The sequence below is a fragment of the Dendropsophus ebraccatus genome, chromosome 7 (assembly GCF_027789765.1).
Source record: "Dendropsophus ebraccatus isolate aDenEbr1 chromosome 7, aDenEbr1.pat, whole genome shotgun sequence".
NCBI classification, from domain to species: domain Eukaryota; kingdom Metazoa; phylum Chordata; class Amphibia; order Anura; family Hylidae; genus Dendropsophus; species Dendropsophus ebraccatus.
Window position 1 is genome coordinate 97469452 of NC_091460.1, and position 15107 is coordinate 97484558.

The 15107-nt window shown below is 44.8% G+C and overlaps 1 protein-coding gene across 3 annotated transcripts in view; it reads left to right on the forward strand.

The window, feature by feature from the left end:
* Positions 1-15107, forward strand: part of LOC138796915 (beta-1,4-galactosyltransferase 1-like) — a 160100-nt gene that overhangs the window by 100943 nt on the left and 44050 nt on the right. The window lies entirely within an intron of this gene.

Here is a 15107-nt window from a genome sequence, read left to right on the forward strand (position 1 = left end):
CTTGTGTCTCCAGTGGTTGTTCACCTCTGTCTTGTCCCAACATAGTTGTTACACATAGTCATACTCAACATTTACATTTATCCATACACATTGCACCCTGGATACCTTTTCCTGTGTTCGGCCTATGGAGTGCTTGTATGATATGATTGAGTGGTGTGTATGAGGGTACCCAGATGTATGTTTGCTTTTATTATTTTCTTCTTTCTCTTTCAGGTGTACAGGACACTTCACACAAACACCCAAGGTAATACACAGGTCTTCACAGTTTTCTCTTCTCCAGTAGGGTAAGACATTTCACTGAAAACCTACTGTCTAACTGGCTGGAATATCGAGGGTCACCCGCCATGAGTTAAGTTGTCCTGGCTTACATGTCAGATGGTTCACGCACTAACTACCTGTAACCAGAGTACGTTAGGCACCCCTAGGTGAAGTCCTGCCACTAGGGTTTTTCTTCTTCTTCACTCTCTCTGTTGTCACTTGTGCCTTGAGTGTGGGAAACTCACAGTCACCATTCATTCCTGTTGTCTAATTGTCCAGTCCATTTATGTTTCGATAATCGAGATGCTACCCCTTGAGATTCGCCGAGGTCGGCTCAATTTTACTAGGGAGGTATGCAGTGTCCCAGACAGGCTGTCTGTTACTATGGTCCTGCCTGTCCTAGTAACTCTATGCACTGCAACTACTTGCTGTTTCACCCCTATGGCTTTCAGGATCCTGTACAATTCTCTGTATGTTTCTGTGTGTATAACTATGTACAGTGGTATGCAGAGGCTGGTGATCATGTGACCGTGCCCCGTAACCATGGTTCCTCCAATGGCCGTCGAGCTTTGACCAGGGGTTACCATGTGACTTCCCCTTATTGAGCAGTTCTGTCCTTTACCTTAGGAAGGACGGATGTGTTCCTGCAGCCCCTCTGCACCTTTAGAAGAGTGGCTGGTGCGTTGCTGTTTCAGTTATCGGCTGTCCGCCTGCTCAAGTGCCAGGAATATCCTCTCATCTGGGTGTCGTTCCTGTTCTCTATCTCCTCATCAACTCAAGATATTCACAGCAAGTACTCTAATCCACCCAGCCTCTCTATTCCTTTATCACTACTACTCCCATCATCCGGCGCGTTTCACTCTCAGCCTATGCAGCACCACCCTTGCTCTTCTTGTACAAGCCTGCTATATTCCCGGTTGCATCCGGATGAGACTGTTGCTAATAGTTACCACAGTTACAATAAAATTGTAACTTGTGCCTATACCGTGACAACAATCTGCCCCACAGCTATCCCGGTTCCTGCCATTCCACAACACCTATACTACGGAGTGGCCCCTAGGGGCCAGGGCATCGCAGAGACACAGTGTGGGTTAGTAACCATAGAAAAGTCGAGGAACTGATCTGGATAGAACAAAGTTGCTAGAAGCCTATGAACTCTATCTCGCAGCGCGGGTGTAAGCAGGGAACCCTCAGCATTCTGCTCATCCCAGGTAACAAGGTCTGGGGCTTGTGTCACCCTCTAGGATGGGTCACTCGACACTGGTGGGCAATAGGTGGTGCAAAGACCAAGGAGTCAAAACACAGGCACAAGTATTCTCTCTCTTTTCAAGTATTCTTCTATTTCTACCTCTGAAGTTCCAGCAGCGCACAGTACTACTTTGGGTTGGGACACTCTCGACATCCTCCTCTCTACTCCTCTGATCTTCTCTTATACTTCCCATCACACAACCAAATCAGCATGACTGTACCACTCAATTCAGATCTGGATTCTAAAGTATTACGTTTCTTATCAAGTGTAAAGTATTGTATAAAGGCAAAGCTGTATTATCTACTGCCTACCTCAAGCATCCTAGGAGTAAACAAGATTATATTTATGCTAAATAGACTCTGTGATTTCTCATCAAGCACCGACACAATACACACGCACTCCTTGGGTTATCTCCCCTTTCTGTGGGTGGCAGTGCCGATTGTCCGGGTGGGTCACTACTCCACTCTTGACCACCGTGATAAGTACCCAAGGACACCGGAACAGCTCGGCAGGTCACTGACCACAGAGGAACAAGGTATAGCTGGCCCATAAAAATAAAAGCAGGTGTGCTACCATACCTGTGTGCCTAACTGGCATTATCGTCTTGACAGATTACCCTCACTGGACAAGGCTATATTTCGGCCAACCATCATAGAACTGGCGTCACGCTTAACCATCTGGCAAGTAACCGGCCGTACCTCCACACCGGGGTCACCCCAGAATTGGCATGTCAAACAGGATCCAAACCTCATTGTTGCCTGTAATCTCCATCTTAGAGAACTGTGTATAGTATGTGATATATTGTGCAAGAATTGTCATAAACTGTGTATTCCTCATTGCCAAAGCAAGTTGCTAAGTGTTTACCACCAGAACCACTATTGCCCCGAAGATAAGTGCCCCGAAAAGAGTTGCCCTGACAGTGCATGTAAAAGTGGGGGAGCCATCTTTATTGTTTCAGGACTGTATCTCGTGTTTACTAACTCTGGAAAGCCTGCCAACCAAAGCGCGGAAAAACTGCACCAAAGCGCTGGAAGAGTCCAGCCAAAACGCGCCAAAGTCTCAACGCCACCCCCGGTGGAACGCAAGAGTACAGCATCGTTTCCGGGAAACCCCCTGATGGTGAAACACCTCCTCGTCTGTACTTCTGGTGCGGCCAAGATGAGGAAGGCCGACGCCCTTCCCATCCGGCGACAGAGCGGGATGATGCACATAACAAGACAGCCCTGGCGGTGACAGCTCCACCACAGTCAAGTGACTCTGTTTGACTCAACACACTAAAGTATATACAGACCAATATTACTGCCATAGACTGACTGCCACATAATGACTCAACACATTATATACAGACCAATGTTATCACCATTGATAAAAAAAACACTGTATTGCCTTAGTGATGTCATCATATGCTACTCATGGGAGCGCTGCAGCCAATCACCGGCCTCAGTGGCCACGTGCAGCAATTACATATGATTGATGAGGCCAGAGAATGGCTGCAGTGCTCCTATGTACGGTCTATGGTGACTTCACTTCAACACTTCTGCTGGGGTCAGTGGAGTCAGCAGTGGCGTTATATAATATACATTGTATACATCAGTTCAAGTGGCAATAGAAAAGTCTGTCCAAAAGTTGCAGTTTAGCCAAACATCAGTCCTTCTATTTCCAGCATAGAAGGTACAGCAAAACCAAAACAACTACGGCTTGATTTCAGCAAAACAGAATATAGAGTCCAAGTGAACAACACAAAACTCACAGGTCCTTTTTGGTTGCAGGTTCACCTGACTGGATGTGGAAAGGTGTAATGGCACAGCTTTCAGACACCCACCAGCTTCCCAGCTGACACTCTCTACTTCAAGCCCAACAAACTCCAGAGATGGAACCACACACCCCAGCTCTGCTAAGCTACTTAGATTATATAAGGCCACAGAAAACCCGAGCTGGAATATGTGGAAGCAGTCTCCCACCATCTCTAAGGGTGCCTTTACACAGAGAGATTTATCTGACAGATTTTTGAAGCCAAAGCCAGGAACAGACTATAAACAGAGAACAGGTCATAAAGAAAATACTGAGATTTCTCCCCTTTTCAAATACATTCCTGGCTTTGGCTTCAAAAATCTGTCAAATCTCATTGTATAAAGGCATCCTAAGACTGCTCCAGTTAAAGGCTAACCCTGATCATCTGTGCAAACAGCCATACTATTTAAAGGCGTTGGCCACTTTATAGTAAAATAGTTCAGTGTACAGTATTAGTAAGTGTACTCACTGTATATACTGACAACAGCTCCCAGTGTGCCTCTTAGACCTAAAATCTGACTCCCCTCCTCGAGGCTGTGCTGTCCTGCTCTGTGGTGTTTCTGTCGATAAGATGGCTGACATGGAGGAGCATGTGACCAAGCCCCGCCCCCAAGTGTCCAACACTGAGCCTGTTTATGCCTATGGTGGACACTGGGGCGTGGGGCATGGTCATATGCTCCTGCATGTCGGCCATCTTATGGATTTTAGCTCTATGAGGCACACAGGAAGGTGCTGTCAGTATATACAGTGAGTACACTTACTAATACTGTACACTGAATAATTTTACTATAAAATGGCCAACCCCTTTAACAAAAGTGTCAGTAACCTATGGTAACTGACAAAAGCTACCAGCTCACTTCACCAGGCTAGTTGTGGTGGCTTGTTTTGTATGGCTGGCTGTATTCCTCAAAATGGTTGGTAACCTTTCAGGTTGTTGAAGTTTCCTTGGGCTCTTGTCACAGCAACCTAGAGTGGCAACTGACCCACACAGACCCTCGGCACCACCACCCACAGAAGAGGAAAAATAACCCAAGGTGTGCGGTGGTGGGTGTATAGGTGGTGGTGCAAGTAGAGATAGGCAGAGTCCTGTGTGTTTGGTATAAAAATAAAACAACTTTACTGTAGAGCTTTTGCAGCTTTACAGTACACGTTTCACAGATAATAGAGATCTCTTACGTACACTTGAGTGCTTGACTTAGTGCTTGAGGCAGGTGCTTGAAAGGAGTAGAAGAAGAAGTGCTTTGTAGAAAAGTAGAGAGTAGAAGAGAGGAGTTTGTCAGGAGCCCTGAACCCAATTTAGCCTTGTACTCTGCTGTAACCTTGGTAGATATCTTTTAGTAGTGAAGTGATACTCGTACTCACATTTTACTGTGTCTGACTGCCTTCTGCCCTACAGTTGCGAGGTACTCATCCTGTCAGGATAGTACGAGCCCCAGCCGTATTTATCTGGGTGTAGCTAGGTGTCTGAGGTTTCCCAGTTACCTGCACTGTGCAGTAGTATACGTAGACCTTTACTTTACGGTAGCTTTGTCCTACTGAGACCAGCTCCTATCTCTTTAGGAGTCTGTTCTGCACTTTGTTGATGGGTTCCTGGCATGGGATAGGGTGTTGCTTGGTAGCTACTATCCCTTACTTGTACTAGTGTAAGTAGTAGTGGCTTTAGAAGAAGTCTTTCTCTCTAGCTGCATCTGGTTACACTGACACACTGAACTTGGCTCACTTCCTCCACCAATGTGACTCCTCCTACAGGGGACTTTGTGTACTTGCCTGTGAGTGGTGGGGATGAGTGCATGCAAGAGAAAGGCAGAAGAGGACAGGATAGTAGAAAAGAGCACCTCCTAGTGGTCAACACATAACACATGGTACAAAAAACATTAACTCTTTGCTTCCTTCAGGTGTGCATATAAAGACATATAAATATAGAAAACACTGACACCTAGTGGGAAAACTCTAAAGTACCTTATCCACCACTTAACCTGAGAACTTTTTACAGGTGCAGACAAAAGAAAAGAAACTTACCAGTGGTGGGACACCACACAGGCACCTTAGTGACACGTATCTGCCATCTATATTAACATATATTATATACACACAAACGCATGCACACACATACACATACTAACAAATCTATGAAAAACACATTATACAAATCCAAAACATCCAGTACACATACTATACACATGAGCATGTAACACATAGTACATTCATGCATTATACACATAACATTCATACACATTGAGGCTGGATTCACACTACGTATATTTGAGGCTGTATAGCAACCAAAACAAGGAGTGGATTGAAAACACAGAAAGGCTCTGTTCACACAATGTTGTAATTGAGTGGATGGCCGTCATTTAATGGCAAATATGTGCTGTTATTTTAAAACAACGGCTGTTGTATTGAAATAATGGAAGTTATTTACCGTTATATGGCGGCCATCCACTCAATTTCAACATTGTGTGGACAGAGCCTTTCTGTGTTTTCAATCCACTCCTGGTTTTGGTTGCTATGAGGACCTGACATGAGGACCAAATACAGCCTCAAATATACATAGTGTGAACCCAGCCTGAAACTACACACCACATATACAATAGATATACTTTCTACCATTAGCAGCTAGCTGGGTGTAGTTCTGCACCCCCCTCACAGCAGGAGGACTGAGGTGCATGAAGAGGAGCTGGAAAGGGGGGGGGGAGACTTAAAGGGGTTTTCCAGGAAAAATTGATTTTTGGCATTAGGAAAGGGTTAACCAAGGTTAACCCTTTTCTAATATACTTCCCTAACATTACTTGTCAGCTCTAGGAGATCCCCCAGCTGGTCACATGACTTGCCTGCTCCTGAGCTTCTGACTTCCTGTCATATCCCGGACCAGAAACACAGTGTTTCCGGTTCGGTGACGTCACTCCTGTCTCTGCATGTGTCCTCTGATAGAGCTAGACACTGCTGAGTCCTGTGTGTGGAGAGGGGGAGGGACTCAGGTGTTGATGCTTTCTGATTGGCTCTTGGCAGCAGCACAGACTTCTACAGTGTCTCTCCGTCTCCAGAGTGAATCACACCATGCTGCAGCAGGCTGTATCCCTTCCTGACCAGGAGGGAGATGCTGTGTGTGTCTGTGCTGCTGCCGATCTGATAGTTATCTCTGTCACAACACAGAAATCATCTCCACCCCGTCCTAAGCCCCCCCCTCCCCCCTCCCCCCACACACACAGGACTCATGTGATGTCAGTGTGAACTATAGATAGAGCTGCTGCTGGTGTCCTCCTATGTCTGTGGAGGGAGGAGGTCGGGACAGGGGTGGAGAGGAGCTCTGTGTAGCAGAACACTGGTATGGTCTATGTTCCTCCAGCTTTTCCAGCCTCTGCCTGTGGAGCAGGGGTAAGTGTCAGGATTACCATGCTCACTGACCAGGGTTCACATCCTGTCACAGTTTGATTTTTTTTTTTTCTTTTCCGAAGTGCTAAATATTATGGGTATTCTATTTCCTCTACAAAGAAGAAAAACTGAGGTATTATACAAACAAGATGAATTTTCAAAGAAAATAATGCTTTACTGACAATACCTATTGACCTTCTAAAACTGCCCTGGATATCTGTATACATGTATTACCTATCCAAGTCTATAAATAAATAATAAAACCAAATCTATTTGCAATAATAATCATAATCATAATAATATAATAATAATAATCATAATATAATAATATCATAATCATAATATCCAGGGCAGTTTTAGAAGGTATACAGTCAATAGATATTGTCAGTAAAGCATTATTTTCTTTGAAAATTCATCTTGTTTGTATAATACCCTGAGTGTTTCTTCTTTGCAGAGGAAATACAATCACCATAATGCTTAGCACAAGCCATCACTGGAAAATAAGGGCCCGTTAACAAGGCGGAATTGTCCGCCGCAGAATGCCGCCAGCCTCCGTGTCATAATGACGCTCTATGGGAGGTGTGCCCTGCATTTCTCGGCGCTGAAGAATGAACAAGTTCATTCTTCAGCGCAGGGAGAGGAGCAGCGCGCGCCTCCCATAGAGCGTCATTATGACACAGAGGCTGGCGGCATTCTGCGGCGGACAATTCCGCCGTTCTTACTCTGTGTTAACGGGCCCTAAGACGGGGGAAAAAAAATAAAATCAAACTCTGTCACCAGACCCGAACCCTTCAGTGAGCACAGTAATCCTGACAATTACCATTGCACCATAGGCAGAAGCTGTGGAAACAGGAGGAAAATAGTCCCAAAAAAAAATAGATCTAATTCTATGCCTAGGCCAGGTTCAAACTATGTAAAAACAACGGTTGCATTTCATAACAACTAAGGCCATTGTTATGAAATACGGACGTTGTTTTTACATAGTGTGAACTTGGCCTGAGGCTGCAGCACATGTGGTATCTGATTACCTTGTTATACACTGCAATTCCAACTCTGGCCACTGGGTGTGCTGCATATGTAAACAGAGCAGCTTGTAAACAAACAATACAAGATATAAAAAGAGCTTTTTCATCTCAAGAGAAGCTGATAGAGAAGAAAAATGTATATGGGGAGGTTTGTCTTGACTTAGGCAACAATGCTAGATGATTTTTGAAAAAACATAAAAATCCTGGAAAACCTCTTTAACCCCTTAACGACATCGGGCGTAAACTTACGCCCTCGCGCCCTGGTACTTGGCGCATCAGGGCGTAAATTTACGCCCGATGTTTCCCCGATCGCTGCGTGTTCGCACACAGAGATGGGGGAAGATGGCCTGCTATAAATCATAGCAGGCCATCATAGCTTCTCGGCACGGGGGGTGGTTAACACCCCCTGTGCTTACGATCGCCGCTATAGGCTGATCAATTCAGATCAGCCAATAGCGGCGATCGGCGGTCGGTGCTGTCCGAGGACGGCACCGACCGCCATTACTGTAAAAAGTAATGGTGGTCACCATGCCACTGGCCCGATCGCCGTGAACGGCCGGCCGGCCGTTCACGGCGATCATGCCGGTGGCACGGCGATCAGAGTTCCAAAAAATAAAAAATACCTGCCCTGGACCCCTCAGCTAGGTAGCTGAGGGGTCCAGAGCAGGTATTTGTACATTACTCACCTGTCCCGGGGTCCTGATCGGCGTCTTCCGGGTTCGCGGCGTCCTCCGTCATTCCGTTCGGTCTTCGGGTCTTTCCGGCGGTCCCCGTCGTCTTCTTTCGGCTATTTTCGGCTCCAGCCTCGTCATTTTCCGGAATTTGCGCTCTGCTGCTCTCTAGCGGCTGATATGTGTAATACACTTATCAGCAGCTACAGGGATGTTCAGAATGTAGAAAAAGTTTTTTTTTTTTTCCAAATTTTTTTTTTTCTATTTTCCGCACCCTATTGCCGCTGAGTGTTGATCAGCATCGCACGAAAGTGCGCTGCTAATCAGCAACTCCTCCTTTTTGGTGTAGGGTGTTTTTTTTCTATATTCTACTGCCACGGTCTGCTGATAAGTGCCGCACATAAGTGCGGCATTTATCAGCAACTCCTTTGTTGGCGTAGTTTTTTTTTATACTTACTGTAAAAAAAAACACGTAAAAAACACTACATTACACCACACTACATTGAATAAAGTTTGACACTACACCACTACATACCCCATATACCAATCCCTATATAAAGATGGCCCCCAGGGTGTTTTCGGCATACGTTATTATTGCCTCCGACACCGAAACAGACAGTGAGGATGAATGGGGGTATCCTTCTTTCCTCCATTCATCCTCATCCTCCTCATCATCCGGTGACGTGTCTGGGGGTAGAGTAGCGTACACTGCCCCCCAGAGACGTCTTTTCCGCCAGTACCGTCCCAATAAGAGATCACGGTATAGTGTGAAATTCTACAAACTGTGTGAGCGTACCTCAGGGTACACTTACAGATTTAGGGTACGTGCACACTGCGGAATGGCGAAGGATAACCCTTCGTGCATTCCGCAGCTGGCACCCGCCGGCGGACTGATGCGGGCGCATGTCTCTACCCGTGTCATAGACTCCATTCTATGCACAGGCGGATTCCGTCGTCCATCCAAAGAATGAATACGTTGGACGGAGAGCGGAATCCGCCCGTGCATAGAATGGAGTCTATGACACGGATGGAGACGTGCGCCTGCATCAGTCAGCCGGCGGGTGCCAACTGCAGAATGCACAAAGGGTTATCTGTCACGATTCCGCAGTGTGCACGTACACTTAGAGTGTATGTAGGAAGGGACACCCGAATGCAGCCCCCAGATGCCCCCTCCCCCCCCATCCTCGGAGTTAGTGGTAAGATCGTCCGGGAACTGATCTTCCCACTGCTGGATAAAGGTTACCACCTGTACGGGGATAACCTTTATACCAGCACCCCCTCTTCCGGTCCGTCACTGCCCGAGCTACTGTAGCTTGCGGCACAATCAGAAAATATCAGAAGCCGTAATAAAGCCCTAATAATTAGTAGCCATATAGCGGACCCAGCGCTTCTGGATATGAAGGACCGCGTATCGCACCAGGACAACATTTTCCAGGTGACGTCCCCCACACAGGAGAACGGGAGACCCCAGAAGAAGTGCAGAGTGTGGTTTAACAGGGGGATCAGGAAGGACACCATTTTCCAGTGTGATGCCTGTCCTGATCGCCCCGGCCTCTGCATACTGGATCGCTTCAAGGCGCACCACACGTCATTGGGGTTCTACATTATCTAAATTCTGTCCCTTATTCCTATTTCAGGGGTCACGTTGATCCAGGGATTATTCTGATCGCCATTATGGAGTCGGGAAGGAATTTTTCCCCTGTGATGAGGCTACTGTCGTCTGCCTCACGAGGGTTTTTTGCCTTCCTCTGGATCAACACAGATAGAATTTGATGGACACCTGTCATTTCCAACCTTATAAACCAATAGTTGGCCTAATACCCCCAAATAAATTAGAATTGTCCCTTTTTCCCCAGCTAAGTAGGTATGGCCGCCATTCCCATTAGAGGATGCCATGATGCAATTACAAAGCCTCTGTGCGGCCAGGACAGTAGAAACCCCCCACAAGTGACCCCATTCTGGAAACTACACCCCATAAGGAATCTAACAAGGGGGGCAGCGGGGATATGGCCCCCTGGTGACGGCCACATTTGGGACGTGAAAATGAAAAAAATGGTATTTTTTATTTTCTCGGCACATTCTACGTAAGTGACTGTCACCAGTGGGGTCCATATCCTCACTGCACCCCTTGTTAGATTCCTTATGGGGTGTAGTTTCCAGAATGGGGTCACTTGTCGGGGGTTTCTACTGACCTGGCAGCACAGGAGCTTTGTAATTGCGACATGGCCTCCATCCTCCATTCCAGCTAAATGGCGCTCTGTCCCTTTGGTGGCTTGCCCTGTGCCCATATGGCACATTATGCCCACATGTGGGGTATTTTCGTACTCAGGGGAAACTACCCTACACGTTTTGTGTTCATTTTCTTTTTTAACCCCTTGTGGAAATGGAAAAAATCAAGGCTAGACCAGCATTTAGTGTAATTTTTGTAAATTTTTTACTCTAAATCATTAATCTTGTCATGATTTTTTCATTTTCACAAGGGGCTAAAAGATAAAAAAAAAAACAATAAATGTGTAGAGCAATTTCCCCTGAGTATGGAAATACCCCACATGTGGACATAAAGCGCCATGCGGGTGCAGGGTAAGCCTCCAAAGGGAAGGAGCGCCATTTGGTTTTTGAAGGCTGGATTTGGATGGAATGGATTTCGAGGGGCCATGTTGCATTCAAAAGGCCTATGTGTTGCCAATACAGTTGAAACCCCCCACAAGTGACCCCATTATGGAAACTACACCCCTCAAGGAATGTAACAAGGGGTGTAGTGAGCATATGAACCCCACTGGTGACGGGCACAAATGTGGAACAATGTGGCGTGAAAATGAAATATTAAATTTTTTACACTATAATGTTGGTTTAGCCTTGAATTTATCATTTTCACAAGGGGTTAAAAGAGAAAAAAAACCACAATATGTGTAGAGCAATTTCCCCCGAGTCCGTAAATACCCCACATGTGGACATAAAGTGCCATGTGGGCGCAGGGCAAGCCTCCGAAGGGAAGGAGCGCCATTTGGATTTTAGAGGTTGGATTTGGCTAGAATGGATGATGAACGCCATGTCGCATTTACAGAGCCCTCGTGCTGCCAAAACACTGGAAACCCCCCACAAGTGACCCCATTCTGGAAACTGCACCCCTCAAGGAATCTAACAAGGGGTGCAGTGAGGATATTGACCCCTTGATGACGGGCACATTTGTGCCATGAAAGTGAAAAAATTAAATTTTTTACTTTTACGTCACATTGTTCCACATTTTTGCCCGTCACCAGTGGGGTCCATATGCTCACTGTGCCCCTTGTTAGATTCCTTGAGGGGTGTAGTTTCCAGAATGGGGTCACTCGTGGGGGGTTTCCAGTGTCTTGGCAGCACGAGGGCTCTGTAAATGCGACATGGCCCTTGAAATCCTTTCCAGTGAAATCCAGCTTCCAAAAGCCAATTGGCGCTCCTTCCCTTTGGAGGCTCGACCTGCGCCCGCTTGGCACTTTATCGCCACATGTGGGGTATTTCCGTACTCGGGAGAAACTGCGCTACACATTTTGTGTCTTTTTTTTCCTCTTATCCCTTTAAGAAAATGAAAAATTGAAGGCTAGAACAACGTTTTAGTGTAAAAAATAAATTTTTCTTTTTTCACACCATATTGTTCGGAAAATCTGTGAAGCACCTGTGGGGTCCAAATGCTCACCGCACCCCTTGTTACATTCCTTGAGGGGTGTAGTTTTCTAAATGGTGGCATTGAAATTCAATAGGCGCTCCATTATATCTGAGGCTTGTGGTTGCGTCAAATAGCGCAATAGGGCCACATATGGGGTATTTCTATAAACTGCAGAAACGGGGCAATAATTATTGGGGTGCATTTCTCTGGTAATAGGTTTATAATTATGAAAAATATTGGATTACAATAAAATCTCTGCACAGAAAATTTAAATTTTCAAATTTCTTACACACTTGGCTTTTATTTCTGTGACTCCCCTAAAGGGTTAAAACACTCTCTGGATATGCTTTTGCAGAGTGTGGGGGGTGCAGTTTCTGAATTGGGGTGCTTTGTGGGGCTTTCTAACATACAGGCCCCTCAAATACACTTTAAACCTGAACAGGTCCCTAAAAATATCTGATTTTGAAATTTTACTGAAAATTTGGAAATTTGCTGCTAATGTTTTAAGCTTCCTATTGTCTAAAAAAAATGAAAGATCGTTTAATAAATGCCGCCAACATAAAGTAGACATGTTGCTAATGCTATTTAATATATAATTTATGTGGTATAACCACGTTCTGTATACGCAAAAAAGTTTCAAAGTTGGAAAAATGCAGTTTTTCACATTTTTTCACATTATTTGTTTTTTTTTCATAAAGATTCGTTATGAGTATCGACTCCAATTTACCAGAAATGTAAAGTACAATATGTCACGAGAAAACAATCTCAGAATCAGCCGGATAGGTAAAAGCATCCCGAAGTTATTAATGAATAAAGTGACACTGGTCATATTCATAAAATTTGTCTCTGTCATTAAGGCCATTTCAGGCTCTGTCCTTAAGGGGTTAAGGGAGCACACATGGGGAGCACAGCATCGTGCAGCTTCTGTGTGATCCTCTTATAGCAGCAATTAGCTATAGCAAGGGCTCACTCCCAGATGCTGCAGGAAGCTGTCAGTATGCTCCTGCCCCCAACACATACTATAATAATTAATGAGCAAGGGGGCCCCCTGGAATATGAGGGCCCCGGGTAGTTGCACAGTTTTCCCCCCTAACGCCAGCCCTGGGTATGTCTTTGGTACCTGCGCAGGCCATAAGCTGAAGAGGTAAACTACCTGCCCTAGCTAACACCACCTGGCTGCCCTGAGTTATCGCACCGCAACCAGTTTGTGAGCCCAGGGTGACCAGTCTGAGGTGTGTGTGTGTGTTGGGGGGGGGGGGCATGACCAGTCTTGGGTGGGGAGGGGGACAGGGAGACCAGTTTGGAGTGAGGAAAAGGACACAAAAAGCATTCGCTGAGGGAGGAGGGTCATGGGAGCAGTGTGTGTGCTGAAGGAAAGGTCAAGGAGTTCTGAATGATAACTTTTGGGGTACAGTGTTTGTAATAAGGGGTCTAGAATACTGATGGTCTGATTTGGGGGGAGTGGAGTAGTACATTAATTATATATATATATATATATATATATATATATATATATATATATATATAAAATTATCTTTATTTTTGTAGAACTTGATGACTACTATTCCCAAATATTTGAAAAAAGTTTTATGATCAAGAACCAATTGGGCAACACTGCATAATAGTCACTTTTCTATGTTACTTCCTATTTAAATTTTAACCCTAAATGCTTTAACCCCTTAATGATCAAAGGTCGTTGATGTACGGTTGTGCAGGTCACATTAAAGGGGTTATCCAGCGCTACAAAAACATGGCCACTTTTCCCCCTACTCTTGTCTCCAGTTCAGGTGCGGTTTGCAATTAAGCTCCATTTACTTCAATGGAACTGAGTTTCAAAACCCCACCTAAACTGGAGACAAGACAGGGGGAAAAGTGGCCATGATTTTGTAGCGCTGTTTTTTCCCACCTATGAGGCTGGTTGGGGCTCCTTATTGCACCATGATCTATAGTTTTTATTGGTATATTGATGAAAATGGGAATTTTTTATTGTTTTTTTATAATTTATTTCTGATATGTAATAAAAAAATCAGCAATACTGTTTTTTTTTTCCTTTTTTCGTTTACGTTGTTCACCATGTGGGAACAATATTGTTTTTATTAGATCAGACAATTCTGCATGGTAGGATACTAAATATGTTTTGTTTGTTTTTTTTTGCATATTTTTATTGCAAAATGGAAAGGGGGTGACATAAACTTTTATTGGGGAAAGGGATTTGTAATATTTTTAAAAATGTTTTAAGTCCCCCTAGCAGACATTTTGAGAAGATCGCTGATCTGACAGGATAAAGGCAAGTATTTTTCCTCCCTCTGTCAAGGAAAATGATCGGGATCCCTGCAGTCACGCTGGGAGGGTTCCCATCAGTCACTGACAGGTACAGAATTTTCCTGTCACTGACACTCTTAAACAATGCACTCTCTATAGATTGCTGCATTTAAGGGGTTATTGGCGGCCTGCGCATAGCAGCGTGATTGCTTCTGCCTATCATTATGCCCCACTCCTGGCACATTAATGTATGCTGGGCTAATCACACACTTGGGTCATTGGCAGTAAGAACATATATAGTAGAGATGAGTAAATTTACAGTAGTAATGAAGCTAAGCACTTTTTAATGCTTGGCCGGCGACTTGTCAGATGTCTGCTTTGAACTCAGGATTTTTTAGCATCATAATGAATCATGACACTGAGAGTTCCATAAGAGTTCAAGTGCAGTCTGTGGGATACAGTCAGCTTCCAGACCATATTTCATGGACTGTGTGCATGCCACCTTACTTGAGCTTTGTTAGATGTTACATAGTCAAAATTATTTTAACCCCTCCACTACCACCACCACCACCATTTCCTTTGCTTAAGAAAAACACACCATATGTACATTTTATACGTATTTAAGAGTACAGAACACACAATAACCTAGAATAGCCTCTGATACAGCAAAGACCTACACGCTTTAATACTTCTGATTAAACAATAAGTACCTGGTTTATTGATCAATATTAGCACCTTCCCATACTCCTTGTACTTTATATTTGTGCCTTCCAAATTCCCAACTGGGTAACAGATTTACTGTACACATTATTATTAATAGTTCCCTTTTGTGAATG